The 22725-nt window shown below is 44.6% G+C and overlaps 1 protein-coding gene across 1 annotated transcript in view; it reads right to left on the bottom strand.

The window, feature by feature from the left end:
* LYPD6 (LY6/PLAUR domain containing 6) overlaps positions 1 to 22725 on the bottom strand; it is a 680840-nt gene that overhangs the window by 553740 nt on the left and 104375 nt on the right. The gene's annotated exons all lie outside the window — the stretch shown is intronic.

Here is a 22725-nt window from a genome sequence, read left to right as displayed (position 1 = left end):
CAACGTGGGGCTCAAACCTATGACCCTGAGATTAGGAGTCTCATGCTCTACTCACTGAACTATTTAGCTTCGAGTACCTGCATAAATGGGACGCGGGTGGCACTGTGGGTTAAACCACAGAGCCTAGGACTTGCTGATCAGAAGGTCGGCAGTTCGAATCCCCACAACGGGGTGAGCTCTTGTTGCTCAGTCCCTGCTCCTGCCCACCTAGCAGTTTGAAAGCACGTCAAAGTGCAAGTAGATAAATAGGTACCACTCTGGCGGGAAGGTAAACGGCGTTTCCGTGCGCTGCTCTGGTTCCCCAGAAGCGGCTTAGTCATGCTGGCCACCTGACCCGGAAGCTGTATGCCAGCTCCCTAGGCCAGTAAAGCAAGATGAGCGTTGCAACCCCAGAGTCATCCACAACTGGACCTAATGGTCAGGGGTACCTTTACCTTTACCTTTTACCTGCATAAATGCCACTGAAAGAAGACTAGGGTAATAGTTGAAGGGTGCCTCCACTCTCAAAAGCCTAAACAGAGCTGATGCGGCAGACCTCTTTCTGTGGTGAAGATTGCCTTTGTGAAAGGGAGCCAGCGGAGACTCTGTTGCAAGGCAAAATGGGAACAGAGGAAAGTTTATGTCGGCTCTAATTGTGCTGCCATTTGTTTTGAAATTGGCATGAAATAACAGACTCATGGGCACGAGAAAAAAGCTGTTTCGTGGTTTCATTACAGCAGCTCAATACGTGGTCAGGGAGTCGTTTCTACCAAATTTTATTATACACCATGAACCTAAGAGCTGAATCACTTTAAGAAATGAGGAAACGCGTATTTGGGGTTGTTATGCCTTTACCTTATGAAGCTGCGAAAGGTACAGAGAGGGAAGCTTCCAAAGAGGTTCCTGTCTACCTATTACGTTTCTATTTATGCTGGTCCAGGTTGTAATTAACTTTCCCCCTCCTGCTTTTGCATTTGGAGGAAAATGTGAGAACACAGAGGCCCAGAACATATAATGAAGACCTCTGCAATCTTAATGTACCCAAACAGGGCTAGAGAGAGTCTTGCTGTCACACGTGCTCTGCTGCTTCCTGTTGTGAGTGTAATTACAGTTTTTATTGGCACTTCAGACTGTCTACCTCCCAGAGAGATAACACTGTTTATTATCAAAAAGCTTTCTGGTTATACTGTGCTGACTGCTGCAACGTATTATTCTATGGGCCCTTTTAAAAAAATGTCCACTTACGGTAGTGTTTGGTATTCCATGTAGCCAATGCTAGTTTACCCTATGAAAACATCCATTGTGATTTTTAAATATATTTTTTCCTCCCCTATGTTAAGCACTGCCTCCCTGCCTCCCCTTCTTTTCTTTTCTTTTTTGGATATTTGCTTATATTCAGAACATGGGATCTGATTTTCTTCACTAAAAATAAATAAGACTGAAGTAGAAGTAATCCAAAGGCTGGATTCCCAAATGAGCAGAAAAATACAAATGACAATTCAGATTAGATAGCAGCATTCAAATCCATAAAAATCTTCAACACACATAAGGGAAGGAGCAAGCCATTTCTGCAGATTCTAGAAGTGGATAGAAAGAAACAAATGATAAGGAAATAGCAACCTTCACTTTATGATCATTCCACAATTTGTTTATTTATTTTTTACATTTTGAAAGCCAGTTTTATTCTAAGGCAGTGTGTATTATCACATCATCATATCATGTCATGTCAAGGTGCATATTCCCCAAAGCGAGTCAAGTTATTGGAGGCAGAAAATCCCACCTGCACCTCACTCTGCCTAATGGTAGAATCAGCCCCAGGGGCGGAGGAAGGGGGGGCGGTGGCTAGGTGTCATCACTGAGGGGGTGACATTCGACACGCCACCCGCCTGCAATTCCCAAGCCTATCCCGAGCTGTCAGGGGAAGGGGCGGAGCTGCGCTGCCTTGCCAACGGCCTTCCCCCTTCCCCTTTCATTTTGACAGCTCAGGGGAGGCTTGGGAGTCACAAGCAGGTGGCACACCATTGTCCCCCATGCCCGGGCTGCTTCTTGGGGGTGGGAGTCTCTCCCAAGCTGTCAAAAGGAAGAGGGAAGGGAGGACGGCTGTTGGCAAAGCAGTGTGGTTCCCTCCCTCCCCTCGCCCAGGAAGCAGCCCGCCATGGGTGGCTCTCTCTGCCCCCCATGGGTGTCTCGACCCCTGGGACGCTCGCCCCGCCCCTGGGATGCTTGCCCTGCCCCCATGGCCCTGCCCCCGGGTGCAAAGCATGTGCGCTGTTCCGGGTACTGGAGCAGCTAGCTCCACCTCTGACCAATCCTATTGGGGGAAAAACATTTGCAAATGCAGCAGAAAGAGGAGACTGTGTTTTCCCAGTAAAGTCCTGGTACATGTGGTTCTAGTGTTCGTCAACCTCTGGATAGGAAGAGTTCAGACAAAACTGCATTTTCAAGCTCATTTATCTTTTATCAAAAAAAGTTCTTCCCTTCCTTTTCAATGGTTTGGAACCCCTGCAGATTTTTGTCAAATTTACTTGTGTAGTTCTGTACTCATGTTTGAGACATCATCGTATCATGCATCATTATTTACAATGTATAATTTCTTACATGGCACCCAACAGGCTATCTTCTGATAGGCTCTCTTAGCCTCATGTGACCTTGTATTTTCCACAAAGAGCTAGCCTAGTGTAATGGCTGGGCTAAGAACTGAGAGACCCTGTCAATACGCCCTTAACTCACTAGGTAGTTTTAACCGAAGGACAGCTAGAACTCTGAGAATAATGGAGGGCAGTAGGTGAAGCTGTAGACCAAGCAGCACAAAATAAATGAGTGTGTTTATCACAGGCAGCAATGACTCTATCTTAGCACTTTCAAATCGCTATTATACTGACTCCAGCTTTAGTGTGTATGGATGTTTTATCCATTAATTTAACACAGTTCAGAATAAAGAAAGAAATCAACAGATCATCACAGAACTTGGCACCCTGTTGTGGCAAGACTTAGCCCATAGCTCTGTTAATAAATACCATATTTTTTGCTCTATAAGACTCACTTTTTCCCTCCTAAAAAGTAAGGGGAAATGTGTGTGCGTCTTATGGAGCGAATGCAGGCTGCACAGCTATCCCAGAAGCCAGAACAGCAAGAGAGATCGCTGCTTTCACTGCACAGCGATCCCTCTTGCTGTTCTGGCTTCTGAGATTCAGAATATATTTTTTCTTGTTTTCCTCCTCCAAAAACTAGGTGCGTCTTGTGGTCTGGTGCGTCTTATAGAACGAAAAATACGGTACTTACGAAGCTTTTAAGGCCACAAAGTTAATATTGCTGCTATGGAAAATCAAATTTATTTATTTATTTTTGCTTGGGCAATCAATTTGGGTTGGATTGCTGGGTGTGCAGTGCCAACAGGCATGAGTTTAGGATAAGGTTATTCAGAAATACCACACCTTTAAAATTATTTTGCCCTGAGCATCATCAAATCTTTCAAACAGCATGTATGTCAGTAATGGGGAGTGGGTGGAATTTGAGAAGGAGAATGACTGTCTATTAATCACTAGAAAACAAAAGTTGATTGTGTGCATACAGCTGCAGCTGTCAGTAGTATGTCATCCTTATAGGTGAGCAAAATCAGAGCTAGAAGGGACCTTGAAGGTTATTTGGACCAACCCCTTGCTCAGTGTAGGTTCTACAATGCAGGATACAACTATAGCATCCCTGACCATTGGCCATCCAGGCTCTGCTTAAACACATCTAATAAAGGAGCTCCTACCACTTCTCCAGACACCCTCCCAGAGACCATAGGATTGCATCCAAAGACTGGAATCATATACCTGCTTGCCTGAGAATTAGCCCTGCTGAACTCTATGAGACTGGCTTCACAATAGACATGTACAGGATTTCACTGCAAATCTCCAAGAAGACTTCATCCCATTTTTACAATGAGTATTCTGGCTGAGATTCACCCACCAAACCCCATCAGTGGGAGCTCTGCACAATGGCACTTCCACCTCCCCTTATCTCATGCCTCCCAAAATTGGTTTTTTTTGGGGGGGGGTTGGTAAGGAGCAACCCCAGAAAAGTATGTGAGGTAGGAATTGTTCTATCTGGAAAGCTGGTATACTTGCGCAGATGAAGTCTGTGATGGTGTGACGTTGACTACCAGATCCACAACAAATAATAAGCATACAGGAAATCCAAAACAGAGTATTTGGCATAATACAGCTTTGCTGGAGAGTTTACAATAGGCCTGAGCTTACGCACCATGGAGGCCAACATTTTCAAGCATCACTTCTTACACATCAATCAAACCAGCTTCAGAAAGACAGGGTGAAAGGACCAGTCGTGTTCAGTGACTGTTTCCATAGAGACACAGAAATGAAATGACAGGAAAGACCTTTAACATCATCTAGCTTTCCTGTGCAATGGTTTGCGTCATTCACTGCTGACTGTGGAATTTCATACTGTAGCCTTTCCCCATTATACTTATAGATGGCTTTGCTCTTCAAAGGCTGGGAGCTTCAGCCTTGTCTCCCTCTCATATCCTAAGTGTTCAATCGTTTGTCTCCATCAGCTGAATCATGACGCACGCTGTGACAAAATTAGTGCTCAAATGCAAGAAGACAGCATTAGATCTCTTTTGTTTGGCTTATAAATCCATCTTGTGTGTGTGTGTGTGTGTGTTTTTAAAAAAAACACCAAGGTTTCTTTTGCAAATAATAAGTGCATCAATAGATTTCTATCAGATCTTGGCAGTTTATCATCAGTATATGTTTTATGTCAGCCCCAGCTATGAGACTACTATGAGTATTAAAGAGATTATGTACTTACTCTTCATTTCTTCTAGTCATAAACCATACACTAGATTAAAGCTGATCTTTTCTAGTTGTTTCAATAATCTTGATGTCCTAGAAATTAATCAGCAAGAGAAGTAGCTGTTCTGCCAAGGTCCAGCAGGTGTGAACCAGCTTTAGGACTCATCTAAAATATCACAAGGCCAGCTTCATATGCAAGAGACATCAAGAGTGAAGGAATGGGTTGTGGGGTGAGGTGTCACAGGACTGACAGCGAAGAAAATATCCAGGTGCCTTTATCTGTTTACACTTACACTCCAGTCTTCACCAGAGGAGCTCACGTATGCAGCAGAATAAGGTGAAAGAATGCTGAGTTGGTGAAACGAGTTGAACACCTTTGGATTCTACTCTTGAGTGTTCCCTCCAAATAGAAACCTACCACATCAAGGAACATGGATCTAGTCCAGCCTTTGCTTGTTGTGCTGGTTTTCTATTCGCAGCAGACTTTTTATGGGGGGCATGAAAAACATGACTCTCCACCTACAATCTGAAATGATGCAGGCTGCTTTATCATTTCACCATACTAGCTCCTTGGTCTGTTGGCTGTGTAGCCTTATGCGTGCCAATTGTGAACCGGGATCCTGTTTTACATATTCACATATATAATGAATAGGAGTTGGGTGTGGGCCTTGACGATGGCGGCCTCTACCCCTCCTCACCCACTCTCCGGCAGCTTCGATGAGCTGCCCAAGGGAGGAGGCCAGCAGCGGGGGCCACGGAGAAGTAACAGTTGCTCACAACAAGCACTGGCTCATCCTTCTCCTGCAGTTTGGCAGTGGCTGCACTGGCAGGGGAAATAGGGACCTTCCGAGATCAAATAAGAAGCTGGGGTGGCTTTCATAATTCCAGGACTGTCCCTGGAAAATTGGGGCACTTGGAGGGTATGTGTTAGTTGTATTTCAACTACATCCAGAGCTGGCCAAGTTGGCTGCCTCTGGTCCACAGAATGTCTCAGTCCTATCAGATTCAGATTCAAGATGGACTCTGTTTGTTTCTAGCTCTTTGTACTTTTGGTACTTTATAAGCATCATGGAACAATGGGCACATCAATTCTAAACTGAGTTTAGGTGGTGGAATTGTGATTGAAAAGGGCACGCCCCAAATGCACAAGTGCTATTGAAAAGTTAGCTTTAGTTCACCAGCATTAGCTGGTGGAGCCAGAATACACATATTGGGGGGGGGGGATATTTCAGCTGCAAAGAAGATAGGGGATACACAGGTTGGATTTAATCCAGAAGGTCAGTAAAGCACAGAAATGGGTGAGATCAGCAAATAGAATATATTGTTCTAAAGTCCACAGCTGGAGTTGGGTTGTTGTACAGGCTGAATTTTTACTGAAAGCTAAGAAACATTTATCTTGAGTATCCCTGAGAGAAGGTTTTGCTTACATACTCCAAGTCTAATTGACCATCACATTTGTGGTTCAAGAGAACTTTTTTCCCTAGGATCAGATTAGCCTGGAGAGCTCTGCCCTTCCCTGAAGTGCTATTTGTCTCTAGCATAATCTATTTGGCTGGTCCTCTGTTTAATCTCTGTTTATTGCACTGCATTATCTAGGCAATGTTCATAATGTTTTAGGACGATGGCTATAAAGAATCTGGCCTTCAGGAAGGGTGTTGAAGGGCATTTGCCTTCCAGCTGAGTTCTTCAGGGCTATTATATTACTCCTGTGACCCATAATGCCCTGCTATGAAGAGACGGGTCTCTAATTTAGTCGTTGATATGTCATTGTCTTTAATATGGTCCCTGACAGGAGACAATGAGCATTTCAGGCCAATTTGACTATCCTTTGCCCCAAATTTAGACAATCTATCTGAGCAGATCCTCAAGCCTGCTGTGCATGGGCTTTTGCAAGTGCCACCAGCCCCTGTTATCAGCACTTGCAAAGCACTCTGCGTGGGCTTGATGAGCATCAGCCATCAACTGGTCACTGGCTGTTGCAAAGCCTTAGCCTGCACAATTTTATTTCAAGTGCCACAGGCAAAGGAGAACAGGTCACCAGATATCATGGTGATAGGGGACATGGTGATCTGACCTACAGGTCCAATTCCCTACCACCTTAAATGCACATTGGGAAATGGCAGTACCCATTTATTTATATGTTTAACAGCACCACAGCTTAGGAGGGTGGGTGGCAGCATTGCCACAGCTCTCCTATCTCTGCTCCTAGGTCCAGCTTGACCTGGGAGTGTATCAGCAGCTGGCAGCATTGGACCGATTCAGGCTCCAATGAGGGCACCTGGTCATGCCCCTAAAAAAAAATGTGCCTGGGTCTATGCCCCTCCAGCCCCCTGCTATGCCACTACACCACACACACACACTTTCAGAATTCTTCCTCTAGTGCAGAGAGCATAGGCACCACACCACCAGGGAATTTGAGTTCTGTTCACAGAAAGTCAATGTATGAAAAACTAGGCATTTCATTTTTCTTTCCCTTTCAACATCAGGTTTCGCCAGCACAGGCATAGCCTTTGCTCTGACCACTGGCCCATCTAATGCTCCTATTTTTCACATCATCTTCCTGGGGCACCCACATACTGCATTATTTTTGTTTAGGGCTTGCATATGCACCTCATAATCGCCTTTGACTGGACTTAACTCCAGTCCAGGGGTCCTTGGCCTTTAGTAATTTTTACCTTTTATTGACAAAAGTCTAGGACTTTTCACCAGCGTGTAACTTGAAGGGAGGACGCTGCGATCTTCAGCAACTGTTGAGATGATCAGAATATCCAGATGGAAAGTGCATGCATTTAAAAACTGAGGATATCATTATGCACAGTAAATGATTGCAGGCTTTGAGCCAGATTGCCTCACTAGACATGCTCAGATGAAAATGACAGCCCCATTTGGCCCTCACCGTCCGTCCATCTGAACCTGCAACAGTTAATCTTAAGGCAAGGCCAAATGATATTCCACAGATTCTTGGATGGCCACCATCCATCACTGTGAATGAATGGTCTAGCATATCACACACTTAGCAACCAAAACAAAATTTACTGCCAATGTATAACATTTATAGGAGAGCTTTCTCCTCCTGTCAGGTCTCAAAATATTCATGCATGGACATCACACAAGTAAGCCATCTGCTTGATTATATAATTGCAATCATGTTATGGTAGCACTTCACACTCCTCCATCAGAATGCTGAACCCTTGAATGGAATGGAAACCCATAAGCAGCAGAAGAAAGAAAAAGGACTCTCCTCACATAATAACTCTCCCATCCTTACACAAGCCGGAAATGTTCTTGAATTATTCTGGTTGCCACCACAATCTTGATTCACATGACAGATTTGATATGATAGACCACAATCCTTTTTCCAGTGTATTCTTGGGTGTGTTGAACCAGTCTTGTTTGCTTTTTCACAAACAGATAGGTCTAAGGACTTGGTAACCTCAAAGTTAGTATACTGCAATGCGCTACATGGAACCCTTGAGGTTGGCTGAGAGGCGGCAGCTAGAGCAGAACATAGTGGCTAGAATGGTTTGGGGGGGGTGAACTACTGCCAGCAGGAACTTTCTTTATTTGTATCCCCAATTTTCAGACAAAAAGGTTCCCAGGGCAGCTTGCATATGATCAACTATAGCGAGACAGTCCCTGCCTGCAGGCTTACAATCCAAAAAAACACAACATGCAAGGGTAAAGTAACAGAGAAGAATGAGGAGGAAAGCAAATTTGGGTACCAATTCTTTACAGGATTTCCGTCTACTTGTTTCCCATGTAACTTGCTTTTCATTGTCATGTGAAGACATACCTCTTTGGCTGGTTTAATGAACTGGTTTCTTCTGCTGGATTGCCATTTCATGGTGTTTATTGGTTTTGTGGCTTTTATGGGACAGCTTTATGTTTGTGTGCCACCCTGGGAATCTTTGGGTTGAATGGCAGACTACTAATAACAACAACAACAACAATAATAGCAGCAGCAACAACAACAACAACAACAGATTGAGATGATGGTGATGATATGAGCACTGAATCTCTTTACCACTGAATATTTCTGGGGATATCAAGGGTGTGTTGCAATTAATATTGGAAACATTTTGGCAAGTGCTTCCAAAAAGATCTTTTTGCTGTTCAGCTTTATTACCTCTCAGAAGAGCTGTAAGTCTAATGCAGAAGGTTGGAAATGAAAACATTTTATGCATTTTTCTGCATGTTTTGAATAGGTGTTGATTCACATTATCCTGAGACCTTTTCATTATGAAATTAAAAAAAAATTCACTGATGGAACATAAAAGTCTAAAAACTAACGTTCAGGGTTGTTGTTTCCTCTGACACCTGTACTTCGTCTCATAAAGTTTGGGAGTGTATATACTTATTGGAATATTTCTTAGAATTTACGTCTTTAGTATCACAGCTGATATTCAGTTACAGATGGGTAGCCGTGTTGGTCTGCCATAGTCAAAATAAAAAAATTCCTTCCTGTAGCACCTTAAAGACCAACTAAGTTAGTTCTTGGTATAAGCTTTCGTGTGCATGCACACTTCTTCAGATACACTGTGTATCTGAAGAAGTGTGCATGCACACGAAAGCTTATACCAAGAACTAACTTAGTTGGTCTTTAAGGTGCTACAGGAAGGAATTTTTTTATTTTAGCTGATATTCAATATGCCATGATGATGATAACTAAGATCCAGTTCCTTAACTCAGGAGGAAATTATCTTAGCACCACTAAGTTCAGGAGAATGTAGCTGTTTAATGTAAAATCTGGCTGCCTCACAGGAGTATGGATAGGTCAGTAATGTAAAAAGTATTTTCCAGAAGATTGGAAAAAAACAGAACTAGAATAACTCTAACATGTAAGATGATAAAGAGGCTTGTGGTTTCATATGAGTCCTTCCCTAGCTTTTTGGAGAAAGGAAGGCATTATGTTGCTTGACAGCATACAGCAACCAGGAAACATTTACTAGCGCTGGGTAAATGCCAGTGAATCTTAGGGAAGCTTGGTGGTAGAGCATCTGTCTTGCATGCAGAACGTCCCATGTTCAATCCCCAGCATCTCCAGATCATGCTGGGGGGAAACTCCCACCTGAAAATGTGGAGAGCTGCTGCCAGTCAGTGTTGATGGACCATGGGGTCTGACCTGGTACAAGGAAGCTTCCTCTAAGGCAAACTTAGACAGTGCTGAGAGTATTAGGTCAGATATAATTAAAATGTTGTTGGACTTAAACTTACATCAGCCCCAGCCACCATGGTCAATGGTCAGGAAGGGTGGGAGTTGGGACAGCACAACATTGGATAGGGGTAAATCAGGGATGGGGAACCTGTGGCCTTCCAGATGTTGTTGCACCACAACTCCCATCATCCCTGACCAACTGGCCATGCTAGCTGCGTGGCGATGGAGTCCAGCAACATCTGGGAGCCCACACGTTCCCCATCCCTGACTTAAACAAGCAGGGAACTACAGAGCTGCTTAACTCTAAAAGCAATGACAGTTACAGGCAGGCAGCCCAGTCCTTTGCAGAGTATATTCCAGAGCCTTCTCTGAGCCTCAAAAAGAGGACCGCAGGGGATGCATAAGATCAGAAGGAGAAGGTGGTTTTCTTTTCCCTTAGGACAGGATGACACACAAAGCAAACATGCATGCAGTACTGATGTCCCAGTCTGCGTGACCTTTCCATCTACTGTCAAGCCATCAAATTTTAAATAAGGGAATCTGTGCAGACACATGCTGCCGATGGATTCTATTTTGGTCTGACAACTTTGTGCAAGGGACCCACTTTTTAAAATGTGTTCTCCTAGCACCACTTATGGCTTGAATGTCTTTAGCTGCCTTAAACTTTATCATAATATAGGTCTACCTGGCCTGATATTGCCTATCCTGATCAGCTGTGACTCTCCATGGCAGAAACAGCAAACATGCTACCACGCTGATGTTGCTGAGCAGGGATGGGGAACCTCCAGCCCACAGGCCATTTGGCCCATTAGGCCATTTCCCCTGAAACCATGCCTACCTGCCCCATACCTGGTGTCATATGTGTTATCAGGTATGGAGCAGCTAAGGGTGTAGCTTAAAAGGAACAAGCAGGAGCATAGAGTAGGCTCCCAGTTGTTTCTTTGTCAGTGGGACTCACTGATCAGCCCCACTGGGATCAGCTGCACTAAGGGATTTCCTAACAGGAAGTTCCTAGTGCAGCCAAGGGGGCTCATTGCTATTGCTTTTACAAAAGCCTATTGCTGAATTTGTTAAGGACAGCAAAGAATTTGAAGCAGATTTGACTGCATGTTTAGCTACATATGATCCAAGGTGACAAAGGTACTTCTGGATATTATGCCTAGAAAATAATTCCACACTTGGAATATAATAAGCATTTTGTACTGTAGTCCTTTGGTTTCTGGGTGTCCACATATCACACCCAAAGCTATTTGGCCTTGTTTGAGCAAAAAGCATTTCACCCATATTGTGCAAGCGTATAAATCTTTGTAGTGGTGTAGGAGAGCTGGGGGTGGGGAATCGCATCTGGCAGCCAATGTGCTCCTTTGATTTCAGATAGTATATGGATAAAGGTAAAGGGACCCCTGACCGTTAGGTCCAGTTGCGGACAACTCTGGGGTTGCAGCGCTCATCTCACTTTATTGGCTGAGGGAGCCGGCGTACAGCTTCCGGGTCATCTGGCCAGTATGACTCAGCCACTTCTGGTGAACCAGAGCAGAGCACGGAAACGCCGTTTACCTTCCCGCTAGCAGCTATGGTGGTACCAGAATTAAACTCTGGAATAAACAGCAATTTGGGTTTTTCATAGATTGCTGTTTGCTCTGATTCAGCAGTAATGAGTGGGTTTTCACAGAGTAAGTGGCAGGCGGGCAGACACAGAGCTTTAAAGTGTGGACCTGTGCCTAGAAACACAGCACAAAAGGAAGTCTGGATGAACCCTCTTTGAGGGCCGTAGGAACATCTACCTTAATTTCCAGCCAATGACATGTTTGCTCATCTGTGGGACTCTCTTCTTCGAATGACATGCTCTCAGCAAGTGTGGTTCATGTTTAATGTGCCACCATGGAGTAAATTATACAATCAGATTATTGCACATCACTGGGCATCACCCTTAGGACATCACTGCCCCTCGGTGGGCCCTGAAATTTCAGAGTCTGGGATCTTTCTGATCTGGCCACCCTACTGGTGTCCTAAATATGATGCCCCAGAGAGAGGCGGGGAAATGTGGGATGTCATCACATGAGGACATGACAAATTCTATCAGACATTTTGGAGTGGGAGGGGAAAGCTAACCCTCCAGTTGTCCTTTTCAGCAATAGCTAGCCACACGGTTGGCTCAGTATCTAGTCTGGCCCTCAAATAACTCAAGGCTGTCTTGCAAGGAAGGCCAGGGACAAAGAAAAATGCTGCTTCTTGTAAACCAGCATTGATATCATGAGCATCGTGCAATACACAGATAGGCATTCTCAGCTCAAAAGGGATTACAATCTTAGAGAGGAAGAAAATGCAAGCAAACGGAGATAACCGGCTGCTTCAGTCTCTAGCTGCTAAATTCATTTCAAGCCTTTCTTTCCCATTTGCTCTATTGATCTTTGCAGCCAACTGAAACGGAAAAGAGGCGGGGGAAATACTTGCATTTATAGACCTGATTACTTCAGCCAGCTCCTATTAAATAAAAATAATTAGATAAATGTTTACATTTTCAAATTAAACTTAATCATTTTCTATTTGTCTTTCCACATCAATGAACTTCCGCTTTCCCCATTTTAAGCATCGAGAGGAGGAGAAGGAATTTGCAGAGGTATCAATTGAGAGGCCAGGCATGCAAAAATACACATCTCATCATATAATTTACTCAATTCACTAAAACGTGATTTTAATATCCCTTTATATCCCCAATTCCTTTTTTTTTTCCCATAACCAAAGGACTCTTAATTATCAATTTTTCATGCTGGGAGACTCAGAAGGGAAATGTCACAAATAAATTTATACAGCAAACATGTAGAGTTTTAATTGTGTATCTTTCCCCAAATAATCTAAGGAATTCAGTGACACCCCTATTGCTTCTCTACACAAACCTACAATTCCCAGGGTTTCAGTTTAGTTTGTGGTGTAGCTATGACCACTAAGTCATGATAGCCAAGCATAAAGGCACCACAAACAGTATGATTGCCCTCTCACAGCCTAGACTGCAGTGGCAAGGAACCTCCCGCACAACCTTCCGAGGGCCACCTGCTAGTGATGCATGGGGCCAGAGGCAAAGTGGGAAGAGCAACAAATGGAAATTTTACATTAGCACTGTAGGCTCATTTCTATACTCACACACCCCTCTTTCCTCCATCCAGAAAAAGCAAGGGGCATCAGTAGCGTTCAATAACATAATCCAGTTTGGCAAAAACACTTGGGGTGCAGAGAAAGACCACTAGGTATGTGTGGAGAGTTCCATGGGCCATATAAAGAATACTGGAGGGTACACCCCACAAGTGTCCTCGAAAAACTGGGACATCCCATTTTTTTCTTGTGAGAGAATGGTGGCTCTTTTCGATGCTGTGTTCTCACGCAATTTCTGCTGCAAATTTCCCACCCACCCCCAAGCACTTTTTCAGGACCACAATCTCATACAGCACCCCAAAACACATGTTTTGGGGCACCGAGTCCAAGAAAAGAAGTGTTTCTCAGGGGAAATCGCAGCATGAAATTGGGTGAGGTCACAACATCAAAAATGGCTGCCATAGTCACGCGAGAAAAAACGGGAAGATGGCATCCGGGAAGGTTTGGGTCTCAGATTTTGCTCTCAGTGTGTTGGAGGGTATGGGATGGTTGCATTTGGCCCCAACCCTGGCTTGCAGCTTCCCAGTGGCAGAGTGATACTTTCCTACACTTCTGATTCTTCATGGTACCCCTGTTTTGTCATCCACCTACCACTCTGCTTCTTCTTTCCTCTTCACTGGTGCCTTCAATTCCCTGCCTTGCTGTATTTATAGCACATCATCCTGATCTTGCCCAGTGGCTCCATGGCGTTTGCTAGTCTTCAGAACAGAAGCAAATGCCCCAAGCAGACAGGAAACCCTTAAGGTGAAGTTGGCTTCAGCTTCTTTTACAGGCTGTGATCTAGGCAGCTAATGACCTGGACGACAAGGAAACAGGCAATCGTGATACGCTAACTTGATACCAACTTTGTTACGGCTAGAAACATGTGCCATGTGCTTGACTTTGCATTTTGGCAGGAAACCTTGTGAAAGACACCCATCCACTTCCCACTGCAATCAAAGAGAGACTGCTTGGTTGGTTTAAGTGGGCCCAGGCAGCTAATATAATAAACATAGATGCTCCTAGCAAATTTCCTGGATGCCTGGAGTTTATGAGCAGTGAGCTAACTGCTTCCAAACTAAAATCATCCAAGAATGCTTGCCCTCACCGTTCCACTTCATAAAAGGAAGACAGTAAGTAAGTGTATGGTTTTCAATCTGTGGCTCACCTCTGTAAAATAGCTGCAGGCTTATTCACAATGGTCTATCTACCTCACCGCTTCCATGTTTCCCATCAATATATACACTTGAACTCTGCATATGCATATATTTATTGAAAAGACCTCAACTTGTCATGCTATTCGACCAAAACATCCAGCATGCTTCATGTTTCAGAGGCTTTCTGATGTCTTTTTACTTGCTGCCGTGCGGAGATCTCATGAAAGGGGCAAGCGGGTATAGACTGAGAACTCACAGTGCACACACACACAGCTGCCCCCAGCACTGCAGTTCAAGGGGAACTTTTTGCTTTCCAGGAATTACCGTATTTTTCACTCCATAAGACACACTTTTTTCCTCCTAAAAAGTAAGGGGAAATGTCTGTGCATCTCATGGAGCCGAATTGCCCGGGGCAAAAAGCAGACTGTGCTCTTTTTTTTTAGAAAAAGGGAAGGGGGTGTTGAAAAAAAGCCACTGAGCAGCTGAGCACTAAGCCAGTGTTTCCCAAACGTTTTTGGGCAACGGCACACCTGTTTACCGGAAAAAAATCTCGCGGCACACCACCATTAAAGCCCCGCCCCGTGACGTCAGCGCGCAGCGTCACGCCGGGAGGGACGCACAAAAGTGAACGTTTTTTCCCTTCCCCTTGCCGGGGTGGGAGGAGGCAGCAGAGCGAGGGACTGAGGGACGGCGGCAGCTGAGGCGGCGGCGGCTGTTGTGGTGGTGGCGGCGATAGCGGGCGGAGGAGGAGCCGTGGCCGGGAGTTGCTGCTGCTGCTGTTGCTGCTGCTGCCCGGACATGCCGGCCTCCTCCTCCTCCGCTGTCTCGCGCTCCTCCCTTTTGCGCGCGCTGCCCCGCCGCTTGGCACCACCACCGCGGAGCCGCCCCCGGCTCGACGCGGATCCTCGCCGCCGCCGCCTCTCGCCGCCCGACTCGCCCGCCTCCCTCCCACGGCACACCACCCGGTGTCTCACGGCACACTAGTGTGCCGCGGAACACCGGTTGGGAAACACTGCACTAAGCAATCAGGAGGGGATAAAGGAGGCTGCCCGGGAGGGGGGAGGTAAAAGCACATGGATGCTCAGGATTTTTGCACTGGGTCACCCCAAATTTCAAGATCAGATTGCAAAGCATATCCATGGCTATAGCCTGCACCAAAAAAATCACACTTCCACTGCTTCGTGGGGCCGCAATGGCGCAAAAATGTGGTTACAAAGCACGGATCCACATGGATCCTCAGGATTTTTGCATTGGGTTACCCCAAATTCACCATCAGATCACATAGCATGTCCATGGCTACAGCCTGCACCAAAAAATCACACATCCATTGTTTCATGGGGCCGCAATGGCGCAAAAATGTGGTTACAAAGCACGGATCCACATGGATTCTCAGGATTTTTGCATTGAGCTACTACAAACTCACCGTCAAATCACATATCATGTCTGTGGCCACAGCATGAACCACAAAAATCATATATCCACTGTTTCATTCAGATTTTTTTTTGTTTTCCTCCTCTAAAAACTAGGTGCGTCTTATGGTCAGGTGCATCTTACAGAGCGAAAAATTTATTTCTCTTATTTTCGCATGTCAGAGTGCCTGTGGAGCACTGGAGTAAATCCGAGCATTTGCCGAAGTGTGAGCTAGATGCCACTGTGCTATTGATGCCTGGTTCTATTTACCTCAACTGGAAATGCCAGAGATCAAAAATGGGGATTGTGCAGTGGGGGGCAAGGAGAGAGAGAGAGAGATTATACAAAGCAGTCACCTTACAACTGAACTGCAGCCCCTACATTACAAACAAGTCTAAGTGTAATGTTTGGATACGGATTGTCTTTATAAAAGACTTTTGGAGCCAAAGCTCATTCTCATGTCCAAAGAGCACTGCTCTACAAGGAAAAGATAGCTGTTAATGGCTTCCCCAGTCCCTGAAGAAGGGCACCTGAGTCAAAGATATACATGATTTATATTTGATAACTTTGCCATTGGGTTGGATTGCAGCACATTTGAAAGTAATTTTAGGAATTCACAAAACAGATTTTTAGGGAGGAAATGAGAAGCAATAGGCCTGATACCATCTAACTTTTAGTATACTTGTGCCCCACCCATCTGAGTGCTGCCCCAGTCACTCTGGGCAGCTATTGAGTCTTTATCTATTGTGTAACATTGTGTCTTTATCTTGGACAGGGTCACAGTCACCTGGAAGGAGCTGGTGCATAGCTTGTTACCGGAGGCTCAGGTAGCCTCAGTGGTTAGGTGTGCCTGTTTCCAGCCGTGGCAGATTCATCAGATGTAGCCCCTTTTGGACAGAGGTCGACTCGACCACTGTCCTCCGCTGCTATTGTAACCTCCAGATTAGACTTTTGCAACAGGGCTGCCTTTGAAAACAGGTTAGAAGCTGCAAATGGCACAGAACGCAGCAGCCAGATTGTTGGATCAGTTCAGGAATGAAGACCAGTGGAAAAAGTCCTCCTAGTGGTTTGGAGGCAGCAGCTTCTGAGAGGATCTTCTCATTGATGACCCCAAGAATGTTCCATTTCCTCCCCAGACAGATGTGCCTGGGATCGTCTCCTTACAGCTTCCATCAGTTGCTGAAAACACACCTCTTTATCCTGAACTTGGAAGAGACGAACTGGTTTTGGTGGCCTCTCTGTATTGTATTGCACTGCAATGAATGTTAAAGAGGCGGGGAGGATGTCATGAGGGTGGTTTTAATTGGGGGTTTGTGTGTTATAACATCCTGGGAGCTTTGGGTGAAGGACAGGTAAGAAATGCAACAAATAATCATAATCTTCTGCAAGGTTACATGCACAATCCAATCCAATTAAAATAAAAAATTGTATTTTTTTACAGACCGCATGCAGCAATCATTCCATTCATTTAACCAGACAGAAACAGACCCTTAAGATTGGTTGCACTGAAAAAGTGGATGAGATATAACATATAATATTATATCAAATAACATATAAAACTCATTTGTAATGACATTTTCCAACAGAGATGCTTCGAAAGTTGAGGTAAAATACTCTGTTTTAGTACTTTAACTTTTATGTTTTTAAGTATAGTTGTAGGTTTTTTTCTTGATTTTCTTGTTTTACCTTTTTGTAAACAACTTTAAGGTTTTTTTAAAAAAAAACTCCAAGGGTGTGATTAATTCTATGAAATAAATAAAATAAAATCTATATCCTTATATTTTCAGCAACTCTCAACGCGCAGGTCCAGGCCTGCTGTCTTCCCATAAAGGTTGTCCCATAAAGATTATCAGGGGAACAGCCTGCCCTTTCCTTGTGGTTTTAACTGAGACTTGTGCAAAAATCAGCAAAGTGTGTTTCTTTACAGCACAAAACAACACAAGATTCCCTGCTAATGTCATACATCACGCTGTCATAGTTGATGCCGTAGGAACAGTGGCTGTTTTATATATTTAAAAGGTTCCGCTAATGGTCCTTTCTCTCTCTGCATAATTCAGATATGGAGAACCTATGGATTCCAACTCCCATCAGCCCCAGACAGCATAGCCAGTCCAACAACATCTGGAGGGCCACAGGATCCCCACCCCTACCATAGCGGGTTAGAGCCAGATGTTAGTGATGCTTAGACTAGTCTCATTGCAATCTGTGGGAATTTAGTCATCCGGATCTAAACTTATGCTTAGGCACACCTTACCTGTGTCGTGGGAATTGGAAGCCAAGGGTGTGCTTTCCACTTTTGTTTTAGCAAGACGAGTTGCTGGTTCCACGATGGTTAACACTGATCTTTCTACTTTTAAGCATGTACAAAAACTTGACCAGCACTGCCCCCAGAGGCCAATTTAGGGAGAGCACAACTAGTTCGGTCGTACCGGAGGGGCACCGCAGGGACACAACAACTATGATTTACAACGGAGTGCTGAATTTAGGCATTGCACAGGGCACTGCTGCAATTTGAGACCCCAAGGTCTGCCTCTGCAGCCTTGTATATTCACAGCACTGCCGCCTCCTCGTGACTCCGAAACACAACCAGACACATGACACCTACCCTCCAACATTTCTCCGATGAAAATAGGAACATCCTATTCAGTAATAATAATAATAATTTATATGCCAACCGTTAAACATTTAAAAACATCCCTATACAGGCAGTGGCGAAGCCACTCCAGGGTGGAGAGCAGGCGGGGGCATGGCTGGCGCCCCTGGGAGCATGACGCGCATCCCGAGAGTGTGGGACACCACCTGCGGAGGCATGATGTGCCTCCCAAGGGTGTGGCATGCCACCCGTGGTTGTGTGGCGCACATCCCAGGGCGTGGTTCGCCACCCATGAGGTCGTGGCATGCCACCCTGCAGGGGCGTGGTGCATGTTCTGGGGGCATGGCGTGCCACCTGTGGGGGCATGGCGCGCAGCGCTTGTCCGGGGGGCGCCGCGACAGTACCCTACTGGAATAGTGGTACAGGGGGCAGTCCGCTCCCTCCACACTCCCGTTCCTCCGCCAGTGTATACAGGGAGGCTGCCTTCAGATGTCTTCTAAAAATGTCTTATTTTCTTGGCTCAGGGGTCGCATAACTCCATACCCTCCAACATTTCTCCAGTGAAAATAAAGACATCCTAAGGAAAAGTGCCAACAAAGGTCCGTACAGTGGTACCTCGCAAGACGAATGCCTTGCAAGACGAAAAATGCGCAAGACGAAAGTTTCCTGTTTTTTGAGTCATTCTGCAAGACGAATTTCCCTATGTGCTTGCTTCGCAAGACGAAACGTCTTCCGAGTTCTTGCGAGTTTGTTTCCTTTTTCTTAAAGCTGCTAAGCCGCTAAGCCGTTAATAGCCGCTAAGCCGCTAATAGCCGTGCTTCGCAAGACAAAAAAACCGCAAGATGAAGAGACTCACGGAACGGATTAATTTCGTCTTGCGAGACACCACTGTATAGTTAAAGCTATGGTTTTCCCAGTAGTGATGTATGGAAGTGAAAGCTGGACCCTAAAGAAGGCAGATGGCCGAAGAATTGATGCTTTTGAATTATGGTGCTGGAGGAGACTCTTGAGAGTCCCATGGACTGCAAGAAGATCAAACCTATCCATTCTTAAGGAAATCAGCCCTGAGTGCTCACTGGAAGGACAGATCCTGAATACTTTGGCCACCTCATGAGAAGAGAAGACTCCCTGGAAAAGACCCTGATGTTGGAAAAGATGGAGGGCACAAGGAGAAGGGGATGATAGAGGACGAGATGATTAGATAGTGTTCTCGAAGCTACCAGCATGAGTTTGACCAAACTGCGGGAGGCAGTGGAAGACAGAAGTGCCTGGCGTGCTCTGGTCCATGGGGTCACGAAATGACTAAACAACAACAACAAGGAAAAGTGGGACATTCCGGGATCAAATCAGAAACCGGGACGGCTTCTGTAAATCCAGAACTGTCCCTAAAAAAATAGGGACCCTTAGAGGGTCTGTGACACCACTGACCCACCATTTCATGGCACATGCTGCCTTTACTTAAAACAGGGATGTGAACCTGTGGCCTTATAGATGTTCTGTACTACAGCCCCCATCAGGCCCAGCCAGCATGACTAATGGTCAGGGACAATAGGAGTTGTAGTCCAGCAACTTTTGAACTAAACATTATGAGGAAATGAAAGATCTGCAAGAGGAAGGGGAGCTCCGCATCTCTGGCAACATCTAGATTCAGCTGTAAATTGCATTAACATATCCTGGCTCCATGGAAGTATGAGCTGGCTATATTTTTACTCTTTGGTTGACAGTAGAGTTCTAGAAATGCCTCTCCCCCTCAAAAACAAACAAATCAACCAACCAACCCCTACTTTCATCAATTTTTACATTGCCTGCTTTGTTTCTCTCATTTGCTTTTTCCTTCAGCTATGCCCAGCTATAGTTCAGGTGTGATTTCTAGAGAAAGATATAAAGTATACAAGTTTCTTTTTTAAAAAAAGAAAAAGGAAATATTTTAAACAAATCATTGCTGCCATCTGGCGGAAATCAGCAGCAGAGCATCACATTTTAGTAGCAAAAAGCTGCTACACAGTCCTCACTCCAATGGTGCAAAGCCCACTGAAATCAGGGTGGCTTGCTTCTGAATAAACAGGTTTAGAGTTGGGGTGAAAGTTTACTAAAGCTGCAGTTCAAGTAAGCCTGGATGCCATCCCACACACACCTTGGCTCCCCTGCCAACCGCTAAGTGCTTAACTACCATGACACACACACACAAACACATGTGAAATGAACCCCAATAACTATATATCTGAAGATAAATAGTTTACAGAGTGGGATAGAAGAGGTGATGAGACTCACCATGAACCCCTCCCTTGTTCTCTTATAATGGCAATGGCGCCCACCTGAAAGAACTGAATTCTGGTAAGTTCTGGCTGGAAAAAAGCTCTGCTTACAGGTTCTTGCAATGTGTAATCATTCACCTTTAAATTCATGTTCCCTTAAAATTATTGTTTTATTTTTCACTAAATAATTAGCTACTGGCATTCATTTTTGGAACACAAATGTACATTTAAAAAGATTTTTCAAAGTTAGTTAAAAGGTAAAAGTAAAGGACCCCTGACAGTTAAGTCCAGTTGCAGACGACTCTGGGGTTGCGGCACTCATCTTGCTTTACAGGCTGAGGGAGCCGGCGTTTGTCCGCAGACAGTTTTTCCGGGTCATGTGGCCAGCATGACTAAGCCGCTTCTGGTGCAACAGAACACCAAAACCAGAGCAGCGCACAGAAATGCCGTTTCAAACTGCTAGGTTGGCAGGAGCTGGGACCGAGCAATGGGAGCTCACCCCGTCACGGGGATTTGAACCGCCAACCTTCTGATCAGCAAACCCAAGAGGCTCAGTGGTTTAGACCACACTGCTACACTTTAAACTTTTTTTAAAAAAAAATATCTAGGCATTTTCCAAAGTAGGTTCAGATGTTCCTCAAGATAATGTAAATGGAGATGGATGCCATAGACTGTTTAACAAAAGAGAGAGTCAGGTTACTATGAATGTAATATTGCAGTAATATCTACTATGGCATTTCAATCTTAAATATAGAATTGAAACAATACTATCTGTGTTACTTAATGTTGTATTTCATTAATATCCATATTGAATTGGTAGTTAAGCACATCAGAGTATCATCCATTGATTTGTACAGCGCAATTTTTAAAGTACTACAACACTGAAAGGTATGTTACAGTGAAGGCGGCTGGGTACCGCAAAGGAGGACAAGAGAATTGCATGGTTATATCTGAATTCATACAGGTCTTCTTTGTTGGAGAGAAACTGTATAAGCAGTACGGCACAGGAATGCCAATATCTTATGCTACATATTGTTTAAGATAACTGCAAGAGAGTAAGTATATCTCTTCTCCTGGAGAAGAGATATACTTACTCTCTTGCAGTTATCTCAAACAGTATGTAGCATAAGATGTTGGCGTTTCTCCTGTGGCACCACATAGGCAAAGAGATCCTCCACTGAAGTGTCCCCACTGCACATGGGAACTCTGTTGGGTGATGCTTACAGGGACCATGTTCTTCTGTTGGCCCCAGTTCAGCTTTAGTATAATCTTCTACAGATGCACACACCTCCAGAGTTGGTACTGCTGTACCTCAAAAAACAGAATAGGATTTTATTTTACAAATTGTCACAAGGGTGCACCATAGCTCCACTTCGCACACAGTTTGTTCTGTTGTTGTTGTTTTTTAAAAAAACTAACCAACTTGAACATAGGTGAGGTGTGCTGCTATGGGCATGTTGATAAGTGTACTGTAAAATATCTGCAGGCAGAAGACCAGGTTGCACCACAGTTTGTTTGACAAGTGAAGTTTGTGCATGTTAAAGTTAAATAGGACAATTGCTAATGCCAATTCGTGTGTGTGTGTGTGTGTGTGTGTGTACACACATACACACAGCTACATTGCATGCATATAATACACCAAATGAGTCTCCTCAAGTGCAAAGGGATGCAGAATTACAGGCCAGCAATGGGTGGCCAGAGATGGCTGGTGTCTGAACAAACTGCACAAAGAAATTCAGGACGATTCCACAACAAGCAGCACTTCCTGCAGGCTGACCATTTAAAAAAACACACAAGTTTTAAAATCCTGCCACTCTTTGTGAGTTGGCACATGCTCTGCAAGGTGAAATACTGGTAAGTAGCAGGTGAGAAACCTTCGGGAAAGGAATGGTCTATGCTTGTAGAAAACAAGAACCGAACAGCCTTGCACTACCACCCACTGGCAAGAATGGGCTGCAGCAGCTGAAAACACACTTGGAAAGGTGTGCGGAAGATGCCATAGTTTCTGCCATAGTGGGATATTTTTAGTCGTTTGTTTGTTTGTTTGTTTCCGGTTGGTTTTAATGTATCTATTGGGGTTGGGGGTTGTTTTTGTTTGTAAGGCATTTTGGCAATATAAAGCAACAAGTTTAATAAATAATAATAAATAGTATCCTAGGTCCTGCTTAAAGAGCTTTTTTTAAAGAGCTTTTGCTGCGACACAACCTGCAGGCGCTTCCAAGCAGGCATTTATTATAGCCTAGGTTCC

The sequence above is a fragment of the Podarcis vaucheri genome, assembly GCF_965113315.1.
Source record: "Podarcis vaucheri genome assembly, chromosome: 1".
NCBI classification, from domain to species: domain Eukaryota; kingdom Metazoa; phylum Chordata; class Lepidosauria; order Squamata; family Lacertidae; genus Podarcis; species Podarcis vaucheri.
The sequence above is the reverse complement of the archived record's forward strand: the minus strand, read 5'-3'. Positions and strand labels throughout refer to the sequence as shown.